The sequence below is a fragment of the Scomber japonicus genome, chromosome 1 (assembly GCF_027409825.1).
Source record: "Scomber japonicus isolate fScoJap1 chromosome 1, fScoJap1.pri, whole genome shotgun sequence".
NCBI lineage: Eukaryota > Metazoa > Chordata > Actinopteri > Scombriformes > Scombridae > Scomber > Scomber japonicus.
The window spans coordinates 10,830,177-10,846,637 of record NC_070578.1 but is presented as its reverse complement, the minus strand read 5'-3'; the positions used below and the strand labels follow the sequence as shown (position 1 = coordinate 10,846,637).

The following is a 16,461-nucleotide window of genomic DNA, read 5'->3' as shown; positions in this document are numbered from 1 at the left end:
AGACAGGAAAGAGAAATTGTGTGTGAGTGGCATAAATATGCAGACAGATATTTAAAAAGGTCTGGTGTTGTGGAAACCATGAAAAATGAGCTTTGGGGGTGGATTAGGGTGGTGGTGGGGGTCTGTCCTACTGTGCTGTAAAATTACTCAATTACTTTCTCCTCAGTCTTTTTAGGTTATTGGAAATTTTGAAATTTGTGGGCAAAATTCAAAAGCTAGCGATGGTAAGGTTGAAGCTGTTACTACATCGCACCAGAAGGTCAAATCAATTTTGCTAGGAAGCTTTAGCGTGAGCCCACCACTGCATGGACGTGTCACATGTCGAATTAAATCAAAGAATGCTTGCATTGATTGGCTGGTCATACTTTCTAATCTTCCCTCTGTTATTGGTAAGTGGTTGTATGTGTGTGTGCGTGTGTGTGTGTGTGTCCACACATTTTACAGCCAACTGTCTGCTTACTGAGAGTCAGTACACTGCAACGTTGTTTTATTCTGTTACTCAGCTAGAGGAATATATGTGTGCTAAAGCTAAGCTAGTGACCTCCAGCAACATTCAGGAACATAAGGAAACTTAGACACAGTCTTTCAATTCTGAAACGTCCTGTTAAAATCCCAACTGTGTAAAATCAGGTTATTTCTCTTCATTCAGGATCTAACTACAGTTCATAAACCACTATTGTCTTCCCATTAAGGATGCGGTGTGTGGTCACTTGCATTATTCATTAGCTTGTATTCCAATTGGCTGCATAAAGCAGCATATTGGAGGACAGAGGGAAATCTGGGCTGTAAGGAAAGATGGATGTAGAGAAATCTAAACAACTTTTTTTGTTGAAAAAATTTTGACAAATATCTTTAAAACAGCCTCAGTATTTATAAAAATTAGCCACAAAAGGCCATAAAACCAGACTTTAACATCACTGTCTCATTCACTTGCATGCATATTCACACAGTGGCAGGAAGTGAAATTAGAAAACTTCTGTGGCACAGAACTACTGATTCATTTTATAATTTGGGCAACAATAAATGTGATTTATTTCACATAAACATTGCTGTTACTACCAAATCACTATCATGTCTCACTTTTCAGGGTCAGAAAAGAATAGTGGAAATATTTAGGAATACCTTTCATGAAAATGTAAACACACAAAAAGAAAAGTTCCCCAAATATTTGCCATATTGAAGTAATAAATTAACAACTGTTCTCTCAACATGCAGCAAAATAACCAGTTAACAATCGTTACTGCTTCAGCTACAATAGTCCAAACCCCAGAGACAAAGCTAACTAGGTCATTAGTTTCTTTTCATAGGCTAGGTTAAGAAATGTAGCCTAATTAGCTGAGAGGAGAGCTGCCTGACAGATGTAAATCAGTGCACCGCCACTTTGATAGTGTACATTGAATGTGACTGAAGGTCTGAGGGCTGTGTGTGTGTGTGTGTGTGTGTGTGTGTGTGTGTGTGTGTGTGTGTGTGTGTCTCTGTCTGCATGTGTGTGAGTCACAGACTGAAGCACTGAGGCATGTATTGTCACTTCTCCCTATTTAAAAAAAAAAAAAAAAGCCCTAGTTTAGGCATTATTAAATCACGCCACACATAGAACCACATTCGCATGCCGGTGCAATCATGTGCACATAAACAATTCTTACTTTTATCACTGACTTGTTGTGAGGAGAACCTCACCAATAAGACAGAATCTCTAGCGCTCTGCACGTCTCCTGATCAAAGCAGAAAACAACTAGGCTTCCACACACACACACACACACACACACACACACACACACACACACACACACACACACACACACACACACACACACACACACACACACACACACACACACACACACACACACACACACACACACACACACACACACACACACACACACAGTCTCCAGTGTCAGGCGGCAACACAACATCAGGGGAGATAAAAAAAATAAAAAAAAGCAACAATAAACAAATTCATGCAATTTAAAAACACCACGCAGCTGCCTTTAAGCAATTTCATGTATGTGTGTGTCAAAGAGTGTTGTGTAGGCTGTCGAAAATTGCATTTGGGGCTGCACGTGCACATTTGGGAGAGTGTTTTCACCTGTAGCAGGGAACATTAGGTGGTGAGGTGATGGTGATGGTGATGGTGATGGTGTGGTTCAGAGAGCCCTGGAGGACGGTGAGACACATGAGAGGCATCACGGAGGAGTATTTCTGCTAATGCGGAGCCAATGTTTGCAGAGGCAGCAACTGCAAATCTTGCCTGCAGAGAGCAGGGTTCAGGGATTTCTTCAGTAAATTCACAAAAGCCTCACACACACCACATGCAGCGATAACCCCGTTCAATCTCACAGCCCAAGGACATTGCATACAGCCTTACAGATAAGTCTGTTTAAAAAGGGCTGAGCTGACCTAAAAATGATATATGTAGATATATATAATATCACTGCAGTAACAATGAATATCCTCATTATATATCATTTAGTCTCTTCTCAATGATTTCTATAGATAAACAGATGGGTGTTTGTCTATGTACCCTCTCCATATTCACCTGAAAGGTTTGTAATATTAAGGGCCAACCCAGAGTAGCACCGAGGCTGTACTTCAGTTCCTCTGGTTCAGTCCAAGCAAAATAAACTGCTGGACCCACTGAACCACAGGTGTGAACACATACTTAGTGTTACTGTGGGAGCCTGGCAGGTCCTTTCAAAATGCTAGAATCAGACTCACGGCTGGCTTCGCACTCATCTTGAAGGCTTAAAACAGACATTTTGCTGACAAAATGAGAGATTAGAGCAGGGCTGACAATACCAATTATTTTCATTTACGAAAAAATAGCATTGTAATTTCCTAAAGCCTAAGGGGATATATTCATATTGCTTGGTTCTTTCTGATCGACAGCTCAAATTCAAAGGATATTCAATTTGCAATGCTAAAAAGCAGCTAATAATTTACCTTGATTAACTACTTTGCTATTAATTGGTTGTCAAATTCATTTCCTCTTGTTTCAGCACTACATTACATTTGTTGTGAAACGTGCTAGAGACAGCAGGAAACAGCAGAAAAGGACAAAATATGGACACCTGAGCAAACATCCTGAAGACCTTTAGCAAACGTTACAGTGTTCAAGCCTGGTCCAGGAACATTACTTTGCCTTCTGGTCACCACGCTAAGCTGCATGCAGGAAGTACATCCGGCAACGACCATGAAAATAATCTACAACCTACCGTTTATCTAAACTCTGCCTCTTACTTGACACAATGAGGCTAACACTGAAACAAGTCGTGTAGGGAGGGGTCCGCCTATCCAAAATGGTTGGTACATTCTTGCGTTCCCAGGGGACTCAAGAAGGAGTTTTGCAGAAACGTGAGACGGGGCTGACCCCTTGGTCTACTCAGGCGTCTGGACATCAGCAAGAACAGCAGATTATCTGTGTGTGCGTGTGTGTCACAGACAGAGAGGACCAAAGTAATGATATATAGGTCTGAATGGGTGAGTGACTGAACATGTGGGTGAGAGGACATTCGCCGACATTCACTGTGTGCGAACGTGAAGCGTGAATGAGCAAGAAAGGGGAAGCGAGCCAAAGTCATCTACCTCCCAGCATCTACTATAAATACAAATCACTACTAACACTCAAGTGCAGTAATCCTATTTCTCTAATTGACTCAGACCGTTTCTAGGATCCAAGAAGTGAACTAGTACTAGATCCAAGGTGTGAAGATTTCCTTACACAAGCAGAGAAGGCTGGCAGTATGCTTGGGTCCAGGACTACATACTCCATACAACCCCTGACCCATCTGCACAGACCCTCAAATATGAATACAACAACTCTTTAATGAGATCAGGTTCAGAGGAAAGAGCAGAGGCACTATTTGCTATTGTTGAGGACATCACCTTCTAATAAAACCGATAACGAGACAAGATGTGTTTGTGTCCGGGTGTCTTACCACCTTGGATAAACTATTTCCTGGGAGAAATCCTTGTATCAGGTGGAAAAAAACTATATTGATTTTCCACAGCATTCATACTGTGGAAAATGAGCTTTATCCTGACTAAGGTCTTCACAGAAATGATGCATTAGCATAACAAAACTGTAAAGCGTTTATTCCAGGTTTGGATGCAGACTGCTGTTAACATTCAGTAGCTTCCCTGCTGCGTTCATTAGCAATGGGTTTCTTTGATACTCACAACACCATGGAAACAGCACTTGCACTGGTCATCCGCCCCAACAGTAAACAAGATGTGTCGATTACAGCTGGCAACATACTGGTCAATATGCTATGTAGAGTAGGGCTGGGCAATAAATCAATATTATAGCGATATTGTGATATTATATAAACATAAGTCTTAGATTTTGAATGTTGTAATATCGTGATATGGAATAAGTGCTGTCTTTCCCTGCTTTGAAAGGCTGCATTACAGTAAAAATGTCATTTCCTGAGCTTAACAGACTATGTTCTATTATAAAAATCTCAATGCGTAAATATTTTTACAAAAGCACTGATCGACAGAGGTATTTGGTGAAAGATATTGTGATATTTGATTCTGCCCATATAGCACAGCCCTAATGTATAGTATATAATTGGCTATCCCTGTTACTGAGTGATATTGGTACATGGAAGTAGGGCTGGGAGATACGATTTTGAACATTTTATGATCAAATCTTTCATGACAATAGTGACACATTTATGAGATTCCTCTTTGATAGTTATTTTGGAGTCTGTTTTCCTCTACCTATGAAAACACTACACATACAGCCAGTCATACAGCAGAGGAACAAAAGCATTACAACTCAGTAAGACCACCTGTGTGGAGTAGCCTGCTCAGAAGAAAATGAGCAGCTACAAGTGCGAAACCAGGGTTGAGGGCAACGGTTACCCAAGATGAAGAAATTGCAATGTAATGAGGGACTTCTACAACCTTGACTTTAAACCCCTCTGCACTCCCCAGCCAGACTGCTCATCACAACCAAAGATGGCGGTAGGAGGCAGCTATCGTCAGTTCGGGAGGCCAGCGAGTTCCTGACCAAACATCAAGTTATGTTAATGATGTTTGTGATAACATTTTGTCTATCCAGCCCTACATGGAACAACTCACATACATGCCACAATATCCTGAACAGACTTTAATAACATCATAATGAGGAGAAAAATCAAATCTGAAGCTAAAAACTGAAGATATATATAAAGAAAGAATTTTCTTTATCATACAACTGATTATGTTAAGGTTTTAGACTGTTAGTTGTACAAAAACAAGACTTATACAAAGTCATTTTTCACTATTTTGACATTTTAGACAAAACAATAACTGTCAGATTAAATTACTAATGAGGATAATTGTTCATTGCAGCCCTTGTCGAGTTAATAAGATCAAATCCCTAACAGCATGGAAAACCACCACCTACACACAACCCTGACCAGCCAAGAAGAGCTGCTGCAGTAAAAACAAGAACAAAATCCCTCACCCGCTTCCCACAGACCACCACCGCCTATTATATTTATTGCTGACCCACTTGTTTGTATTTTTAATTCCAATGAGAGCTACGTTACTTATTATCCAGTCCCTGTTTATTAATATTTAACAATCAGGTGCTTTTGCTCAAAAAAATAATCTCACCTACCTCCTCTGTACACTTTGCATGAGCCTCATCAGCTGGTGTAGTACAAACATGCACAGATGTAGGCCATGGTCCATAATAAACATCTATATCCTATGTAGGTCTTGTGGCTTAATCTCTGGTTTGAAAATGGTTTCTTTTATTGAAAAGATGGTCTGAAGGGATTTCTACACAGGGAAACGATCAAGTAAACTCCTTTTAAAAACTCTGTATTACAGTAGACCTACTTCAGGTCACGGCGTCTGTGACATCATGAAAGGCGAGGTATTTACTGTACCTTTGAAGTGAATCTGATGACTCCATTGTACAAGAACAGCAGATAAAAGAGGAAGCACTGGCGCCTCCCTGCTGAGACGGGATTCATTGTCATTATCGCCGTCACCATCAGTGATTCATCGTGTATTCTTTTCACGACAGTCACAATAACGGCAGAGGAGTTTAATATCTCTATAAGTCAGTGCTGAGTTGATGGTCTGACTGCACTGGTTCCTCTTTATGTTCCTGGATTGGCCTCAATATGAAGGACTTGGGAGTAAACCAGGAGGACACAGCTGTAGTTGTGATCAGACAGAAGACGTAAGCAGGGGAGGCCCCACATGTAAGCAACATGCTGGCTCAGACCTCTGATCCAGTCCAGTCCATTAATTATATTACATAATTTAAGGGACACAACAGCAATTCTATTTTTGTCTACATTTTTTTTTATTTAATTCAATCATACAGTAGTTGTGTATACTGTGCAGGACTCTATATCATACTGTGGTGGGAATTTGACTGTGTCCTGCAATGCAAATATCCTGTTTGCCTGTGTTGTGTACATTTTACACAGGTGACTTCTAGTTTCAAAGCCAAACTTAAGCATCTTTAATATCAACATCCTATTAGTTTGGTGTCTATTCATACCACATCATATCTAGCCTAAAAAGAGCACAAAAAGAAAGTGAGACTCACTCTGGATGGACACTACCACAAATGAAACAGGGAATAACAGCAGCAGTGAGACAGACGCCCCTGGCCTTGGCTACTCAGCATGGATCCACTCAAAAAGGAGGAAGTGTCCGACTGTTTCTCCCAACCGAAAATTTTCCTCCTGCTAATTAATTCAAATCAGCTCCCACCAAACCCCCAAAACACAGATTGAAGTCATCCAGCTGATCTGTCATTTAAATAACAAACCACTGCATCCTGCTGGTTTGCACCGTGGGGTAGATCTGGGTTTAGAGGCACAGTGGGTGCTAACACACTGCTTAGTGAAGGATAGATAGTGAGGAGGGATCCACAAAGTTTCCTTTTAAAGCCGCTAAGTTTTTGGTTGATTTATGTTTAGTAGCGGAGGAATTCTACAACATGCCATTAGGTCGTTATGTGGATAACAAGACATTTCAGCTGCAGGTTAGAGGAGCTGGTGGGGGGCATCCGGCTGTAATCAGACACATCAGGCTCCTTTTCTGATTCCAATATGTCCTAAATATGGTAAGAGAGTGCTACCACACTAAATAAAGACTTCAAAGAAAACAAAAAAACACACGTTTAGTAATATTGTTGTTTGCAAAATGTGAAAAATAAAAAAAAGAAGCAGCTAACTTTTGAATACCACATCCAATATCCAACAGCAGCACAGGAACAGTGCAAAGAGGTAAGAGAAAACCATGAGATATGAATTAGTCTGAAATGGCAAGCTCAAAAAAAAAATTGTTAAAATGCTGTAATATGATTATCCTTGTGTGAAACAGCTCCCAGCAGGGAATGTGGACCCTGTGGGCGTAGCGGAAGGATAGTCATGTGTCCGGCCTGCGGCTCTGCTCATTGCCTACATTGTGCAGCTAGCCAGCAGGCGTGGCGGCAGAAGACTTGCGGCCTTCAAGGAGCTGCCTGACTGACCAGCCGCAGCCCAGATGGAGCCGCCTCGCTGAGTTTGCGTGCAAGATGGCAGCCACAATGCTGCTATTCTACTAGGGCGGCATGACGACTGACTAGGGGGGGGGGGGAGGAGGAGGGTGTGAGGGGAGGGTTGGATCCATCACAGCTCAGCAGGTGCCGAACAGAGAGGAAGACGTGGTAGTGGTTGAAAAGATGACCGATGATGATTGTGAGCACTTAAGAGGTAATAGTGAAATAAGGCAATCATAACAGGCTTTATCTATGATTCATCACAAGTCAACACTCATATCACACTGTAAGAGACTAATAGAGCACAAAGGCAAAGGTTGAATATTATCTACACATTGTGTTCAAATGGCAGCTAGAGCTTTTTATTAACTACTACTTAAATAATAGACTGTTTAAGTAATTAGTGAGTATTAAAAATGCAAAGTATTTACTGGGTTTTGGACTGCTTGTTGAACCAAAGGCAAATTTAGAGACCAAAAAATTAATGGATTAATCTCACAGAGTAATCAACAACAAATACTACAGTCAGTTGCAGCCTTAATAGCAATTCTGTAAAGACTATTTTCTTCATAATGCTAGTAATAATCTGAATAGGAGAATGATGATGAGCAGTATCTTTTATAGCAATCAGCCAGGATAACAAACGGTCACATCTGGTGTCCCCAAACCCCAAAGAATACCTTAATTGCTCATCAGTGGAGACAATAAAAAATCTTGTGCACCTCGCAAACTCGCTGCTATTGTATGATGTGCCAAGTCATTCCCTTCATAAGTTAAAAAAAAAAAAAAAAAAAAGAGGAAGCGTTGCCGGTTCAGGTGCACATCTGCTGTCAGTTTCACTTTCTGTCACTCTTCCTAAACAAATAGACCGTGGCACCGCTGGCCACTTTGCATCTTGCAGCGTCTACAATAAACCTGCATGGCTCAGAGTGCGCACATACCTTATCAGACGGTGACACGCACACGTCACAAGGTTCGTGCCCGGGTATAAAACACTTGTGCGCTACTTACACCTCTGCGCGCTTGGAGCTGCAGACAATGCTGAAATTCAAACAGCCATAAAGCAAACGATGCTGAACGCGTCCATGCACAGTGATACGGCCTACTATGCAGAGTAGATCCTGCACCATCTGGAGTGTCCTGTTGCTCATGAGTGTCGGTCTACTGTTAAGCTCTGAACCAGAGTCACCATGTTAAATCCCTCCTCTGTTATTGCACTTGCTGATTAAAGAGACAGTGGAGCTTGGACAGAAGAGGCTGGAAGAGGGAGAGAGAGAGAGAGAGAAAAAAAAAAAGAAAAGCGAACTAAACGCAGTCATTGTGTTGAGGTCAGCAGGGCCTTTGGACGGGCTTCAAATGTGCAATGAGATGGTCAGTGTACAGACAGAGGAGCCATTACTTCCCTGCTGAGCACATAAGCCAGGCCCAGAGCTTAACATAAGACAGTAAACGCAGCTCAGCTCCTCACAGCTTTAGGGAGTGACCAGACTGTGATTTTTTTTTTTTTTTTTACCTCCTTCCAACTCATGGCTAAAAAAGTAGAGAGTCAGCATGTAGTTAGGGGGCCTCCAGACTTGTCCTGTCACCTCTGGTCCTCGTCAAGCTGCACCTCGATTAGACTACACCGATCTAGCCGTCAGTCAGTGAGACAGTTGGGAATGAGAACTAATGACAAAGAGAGGGGAAAGGAAAGGGAAGGAGCTCAGAATGGTCGGTGGTTTAATCTGGGAGTCTTCTACCACCTTTACTAGATGAGTCTTGACTTCACAGATGGAGAGAGCTGCAGCGTCTCACTACTCAGAACAGGGCTGAGTCACGCTGTGTTTGGAACACTGGTACATTACACTGTGTGCTGTAATAAAACATTTTGTACTTCAAAATTTGTTAAAAAAAAAAAAAACCTACATGATGACAGAAAAGCAGAAATTGACTCAGACTCCTGAGAACGCTATGTTGGACCTTCTACTATACCGGCAGCAGGTTATCCCTGACAGACGCAGCATATGGATGGATTCCTAACATGTTGCAGTCTGGTACCCCAGATTCCTTTGGGGATAATGAGTGCCAAGCCCCCACACCCCCACCTCGCTCCAACCAGTCTTGGTAACAGATTTCTCTAATAGTAAATGCTGCTTCATCAGCACTGTGCGCTCACCATAATCGGCACAACGTTTAAGACAGGTGGGCATCAAAATGAGACAATGATCTGGATTGTCATGACAAATAACCTACTCCTCTAACGAAGTTAAACCAATCCAGATTATGATCATGCAAAATCTAATCGTTGAGCAGGCAACAAGGTCTGGACAGAGGATACTTTAGATTTTGAGCAACTACAACACAGTAACATGTCAGATAATGAGGACAGACACAGAGGTAAAACACTAATCTTCAGATTTGTTCCCTCAACAAAACCCAGGAGTAAGATTGTAAACGATTAGGTGTGTTACAAAGCAGAGCAGGACAGGCAGACTTTACCATAGCTACAGGAAGACTACATGAAGTAACAATACACTGCAGACAGACATTACATTACTTTTGTTAGTCAAGCCACAGCTTGCACAGGTATGTACATTTCAACATTTCACTCAGACAGTTACCTTGAAGCACAGAGTGAGTGTGAACCAACAGTACAAGGCCAAAGCTGTAACCTGGTCTGCTTCATGAACAACACTGAACAACATCACAGCTATTGCTCATTCATAAAGCATTTCATGTCTCTTAACCTGCAAACATCTATGTTTACATGCATCCATCCTTCTCAAGTGTCCTTGAGCAATAAGACGCTGGATCTTTACCAGCTCCAGTCTGCTGTTCTGTAGCTTCACCTGACCGCTGACCTTCTTGTGGAGAGGCCACAGAGAAATACAGATTCCAACTGGGATAAACAGAGTATAACACCAACATCATAACAATGTTATTGTTATTGCCCCCCACCCCCACTATGTTTTCCCCCCAGTCATTTTCTACAGGTTAACTGTTGTTGTAGTGTTCCTTCTGTTTCAGTTTCATACAGGGAAATGTGTTCCCCTTAAAGCACTAAAACATTTTAATAATGGAAGAAACCGTTACTTTAATACAGTATCTGTTCCAGAAGGGAGACAGGGAGAGAGGGGGAGAGAGAGAGAGAGAGAGAGAGAGAGTACCTCAGCTTCAGCCCTCTGTTATAGTGCAGCACGGAGGTGGCTAAAATACATGGGCCCATTATCGGACAAAGCCATTCTATCCTGCTTTTTCTTCCCAATTTTCCAGCAGAATACAAAACACTCCCACATGGCCAGACTACATTATTTACACAGTCGTAATATGCACTCATTGTCCCTCCAGAGCTGGCTCCACTACATCTTACACAATCCAAATCGGTGCATCCACCCGCCTATATCACAACGCTCTATGGTTACTTATTTTACTAACTCTCAGCTTTATCTGTGATGTTTGTTATCATAGCACCACTCACTTCTGAAAGAGGAGCAAATACAGCCAAATGCAAAGGGCTGGACCACAAAGCCTAAGCCGCGACTCGTCCGATAATAGAACCAGGGGAAAGAAGGGGTGGTGGGGGGGTTGACCACAGGTTTGGCCACAGCCGCAAAATTGGCCGTTACAATAAAATTGTAAGGAACATTAACGAACGACACAAACATGGTTTAAAAGTGGCACTGTTTTGTTCCATGTGTTTGCCGCTCTCCTGTCAACATTTGAGAATACACTGAGGAGTAGGCGAGAAGGGTGAAAATCTGTTGAGACCTAGCATAAATTGCGTCCGATAATGGATCTCGTGACGTTACATTGTATGTTGACTAGCGGCTAGCGCTAAAACGCTGGCCGTTAGCGGTGTAAAAAATGAAAATCGTTTGTCATAACGCTAAGCTATAAAGGCAGCGGTCAATGTAAAGTAAAAACCACGCGAAAAACGGAGTATACAGCTTAACAATGACAGTCCACTAGTACGCTATGCTGAAGCTAAAACGTTGCAGCAGCAGCAGCAACAACACATCGAGACAAAACAGTGACTGCGCTGAGAGCAACTCACCCAAAAAAGATACTGCTGAGGTGTCGAGCAGATGCTGGGGGAAAATTAGCGATGAAGGCCCATTAGGATGACTCCTGCGGTTGGTGGGCATCCAGATATAGCGGCGTTAAAGATTAGACAATCCCAAAACGTGGCTTTGCTTTGACGGTATGCTCTGTCTGCATATGTGTATGTGTGTGTGTTATCACTTGTGTGTGTATGTGTGTGTGTGTGTGTGGTGGAGCTCTGTGCGGCCTGCTGCTGGAGGAAATGGTCTCCTCTCCGGCGAGTGGACGCGCATGCGCAGGGGAAGAGCACAGTCCACAGGGCGAGCGGTCTGCTAGCACAGCCCTGTGGACAACAGGTAACACTGTCAACTGATGGAGAACTTGTTACTGTTACTTCAACCAAATCTGATCACCACACAGCTAAAGTAGTTCACTGCTGCTGGGCTTAAAGTAATAGCCTAGTTAAAGTTTTCAGGTTATGCACTGTAAGTAGAATAAGTTATTGACACAAGCCCCAGGTGTACCCCAGGAAGAATAGTCTTCATCTCTATGAAGACTAATGGGGATCCAAACGATACAATAAACAATATACACAAGCAAGGGTTTAAGAGCTCTTAAAATGACCTCACATGCATAATTTCAAAAGTGCATCTGCCAATCTAAAACTAAGGCTTGGGATGACCACCCCCTCACACCTCCTAAAATCCGTTTACACTTTAGATACTGCTCTCCTCATTGCAGGTAACCAACTTCAGTGAATTATGAGTAGGCTTTACCTAAATCTTAGTTATACTTGCTTCAATTCTCTACTGTTACTCTGCCTGGCAGCTGACACCAGCCTTGGTATATCTGAGCCGCCACTGATTTTTACATGGCCTGCAGAAGACTGAGTTGAAATGCATAGGCACTAAGCCTATTTATCAAAGGCTTTTTCACTGTTGCAAAGCAGTGCACCTTGGTATTTTTTCGTTATGACTTATTAATCATGAAGAAAAGTAAGAGTCCCTCTTTTTTTTGATCTCATGATGATATGTCCCCGGATCCAAAGAGCACAAATAAAACTATACCTGCATTCACAAAGTAGCACGATCAGCCAATCTACCAGCATCTGCTCTCTAAAAATAAGGCTGTTTTCTTTGTTGTTATAAAGTTCAAATTTTTGTTGATCTGAAGTTTCCTCTCAAGATCTGACCAAAAGAAAGGAATGTGCCTCGCTGCACACCCTGCTGAGTCTTACATCGAATGATATCATGGTATGTAGTAGTACAGGATGTATATTTTGCAGTGTACCATTTAACAATATACTACTGTACCCAAGCCAAGTGGTAAATTAGTGCAGTATGTTTACACTGGACTCCCAAGCAGGTGTTTTTGATTGATATCACCCTGAGGATAATTAGTGTGAGGAGTGTAGTTAAACTATTCCTAAAAACAGCTGTGTAGTAGCTGTAGAATAAGCTACTCTAAAAAAAAAAGACCACTTCCTTTATGTCCTGCTATAAATAAAATGTGATTCAAAGTCAGATAGTTATGAAATATTTCAGAAGACCCCAGAGGACCCAAAAGCTCTGTCTTAATGGTGTATTGGTTGGTTTATTTGTATTTTCATTAACTACACATTATATGTAGTACTAAAGAAGTTTGAAATATACACTATCTACTATATCTGGTCTGAATTGTCCCATGTCAAAATGTACATGGTACACATTCTTAAATAAGTATGTTTAATACATTTACCACAAGCAATAATCCAGTGTAGGGGCCCCTAATCTGATCATGGTGCCTTCACAATAGTTTTGTCATAACTCTTTTTGACAGCAGACATTTAGACTTGTCATAGCAAGAAAGTCACAGGTATAATTAATAACAGCACTCATTGCTTCACTCCATATTCCACTAAGTAAACATGCACAATACCATGGCCCTGGAAGTGGAACACCCATATCCATATGAAATGTGACATTAGTCATTAGTGTTATTAATTATATATGTGCTTGTCATGCTATAACATGTCTGCTGGCCTATAACTAAACAGCCCAACTGTAAGAGTGGGGAGTGGACCTCTGGTGTGTCAAACCAATGATAAGCTCCTCCAAAACTTAAAGGTTTACACACGCTTTTAGATGTATGTATGACTCCGCCAAATATTTAAGTTGCAGTGTACATCCGTGTCTGTCCAGACTTAGAAGGAATTTCATAAAATCGCCACAGTTTCAAGGTCAGCTCCCAAGATTAGTGTTCCCAATTCAGTATCTGAACAAATGTGAAGTACTGTATGGTCACAATCTGCCCTTCTGCTCCTGAGTTATGGCGTTGAATAATGTTTTTTGGGGTTTTTTAGAACATGATGATGACACAGTGAAGTTGACAATTGAACTTTCAGATAAAAAATGTTGTCATTTTATCATTTGATCCTATGAGACATTTATGTGAACCTTTTCCATAAGTAGAGTATGAGATGTTTTCTGAGGTCACAGTGACCTTGATCTTTTTACCCATAAATTCTAATCAGCTCATACTTGAGTCCAAGTGGATGTTTATGCCAAATTTAAAGGAGTTCGCTTAAGACATTACTTAGATCCTGCATTCATAGAGAGTGAGAGTGGGATGGACGGACAACCCCGAAAACATAATGTCTCTAGCCACAGCTGTCACTGGCACAGAGGCATAACAAACATTTTTAACATTGGGCCCTTAGTGATGGCTGTTCAATGACCTGTTCTGGAATAAAGCAAGTAACTCACTTATTAAAATAATAATAATAGTTATTGCAGTGTTGAAATCAGTTAGATGCGGAAGAAGTCACAGTAAAAGCAAGTAAAAGAAGCAATACTACAAATACACTCCACTACTGCTAGTTTACGTGAATTGGAATACTTAAAAAAATGTCGTTCAGTATTGAATGTAACTTAATTGTAACAATGTGAATATTGCAGATGGAGATTTAGCTAATTTCACCCCTTTTACATATTGTTGGGTACCTTAATAATCTATCACACACTGCTTTGTATTTTATACTCAAGTTAAGTACAAGTACCTAAAAACTGTACTTATATACAGTGCTTGAGTAAATGTATTTGGTTCCTTTACTTTGTTGTATTTTCTTAACATCACATTCTTTCCAGGACGTAGATATTATACAGTTTACACACAGCGTTTGCATATTATTTTTTATTTGCATATAAAAAAAGCACTCACTGTCACCCACTGCATCTGTATTTTGTCCAGATGCAAGGATCCAGTCCAAATGTGTAACAACCATGAAAAAAGTTTAAATTGTGTGTCCATAGAATAGCTAGTTTACAAAAAGGTACTCTGCAATAACCAGAATGCATTAACAAAACTGTATCTACAACATATTTCCCAGCTTATGTCTACCTGCTTCCCAGCATTAATTACACTTCTGAAAACTAAGAGATACAAACATATCAACAGTAAAACTAACATATTTTGTGTTGCAGTGTTTTCATTTTCTTTCAAAGCTTGACCTCAACATGTGACATCTTCAACTTTAAGAGGCATTTTTGATGTGTTAATAAATCATTACTGAAATGTTATTACTTAAATTATATTATCTTGATCATATTTTTAGTGTTTCATAGTCAAATAGTAGTTCTGAGAGCAGACTGTGAAACATGCTACAGTAACCTGAATTGCACTATGCTTTTTTTCCCTGAGCTGAGGCACTCAGGCAAATGTAAAATACTTGATTTACATAAATATTTAGATTTGCAATTTTGAACTACAATAACCTATTCTCCCCCCTCTACCAGATTTGCACCTGGCATTGGGTAATAAAGACGTTCAATTCTCAGATATCTATCAATACAACATCTCTCTTTCTTATTATGAGCCACTGTCATTGCTTCAACTTAAACTGATCACCACCACTACACCACACACAGCTAAGCAGTCTAAACAGAAATATCTTTACTGCTGTTGAGCTCAAAGTAACAGTTAAAGTGAGAGGTTAAAGCTTATCAATGCTGTTATTTGAAACCTGTGACTACAGTTGTGTGACTCTCAGGTTATTAACTTTAAAGGAGACCAATTATGCTCTTTTCCAGCTCAATATTTTCATTCAGGGCCTTCGCTAGAGTAGCTTTGCGTGATTGATAGTTCAGAAAACTCCTTATTTATTGGCCAGCTTTCCAGGCAGGTGTATCAGAGTTGTGTTGAGTTACCACTGATGCAAACCCAACATTTCCTGCTTTACTGCTTCATATTAAAAGCTTTTAATGGCTAAATAATAGAAGGGCTTTATTATGAACAATTTATAGGAAATTAAACATGTTTCTCACTGAATTATCTGCACTTTGTTAGTGGCGCTAAAAAAGTGGGTGCCAATAATATATTGACATTTTTGGAGCTATTTGTTGAGTGGATCAGTTAGAAGTAATGCAGGGAGGACTAGTACAAGCAGAAACAGCCACAGATATGATTACTTTTGATGAAGAGCTGCAGACAACTAGCAAAGCTCCAACAGGTAAACAACTTATTTTACTTTGCCCTGCTGTGTAATGGAAAAACACCCACAGCATGCCAGCTCGACTCAAGTCATGGCTCAGCGCGACTACCCCAAAAAACAATGGAAAACACCACAATGTTAGCACAGTACAGTGAACTTGATGACCACATAAAGAAATCTCTCACAAGGCCGAAAACATCAGCTCGAGCCGAAAGTAGAAAAAATATTTGGAAACTGAGCATTTAGAGCAGTCTGAAGCCGGTGCTTTTTGCTCACTGGCAACTTCTAACATGAACATCTAACATTCTAATATTATATATATGACAAAAAATGAGGAAAAAGCATAATAGATCCCCTTCAATTTTTTCCTTCAGTCAGAGACGAAGTTAAAGAATTTAAGAGCCAGCCAAGAGCTGCCAATCTAAAAATAAGACAGTTTTCTTTGTTCTTGTAAAGTTGACCTTTTGCTGATCTG

The 16,461-nt window shown here is 40.8% G+C and overlaps 1 protein-coding gene across 1 annotated transcript in view; it reads right to left on the bottom strand.

Moving 5' to 3' along the window:
* LOC128362336 (tyrosine-protein kinase CSK) overlaps window positions 1–11,703 on the bottom strand; it is a 42,025-nt gene extending 30,322 nt beyond the window's left edge. The window contains exon 1 of the mRNA XM_053323081.1: window positions 11,532–11,703. The gene's annotated coding sequence lies outside the window, so the exon portion shown is untranslated. The remainder of the gene's footprint in view (window positions 1–11,531) is intronic.
* Between the last annotated feature and the right edge of the window lie 4,758 nt (window positions 11,704–16,461).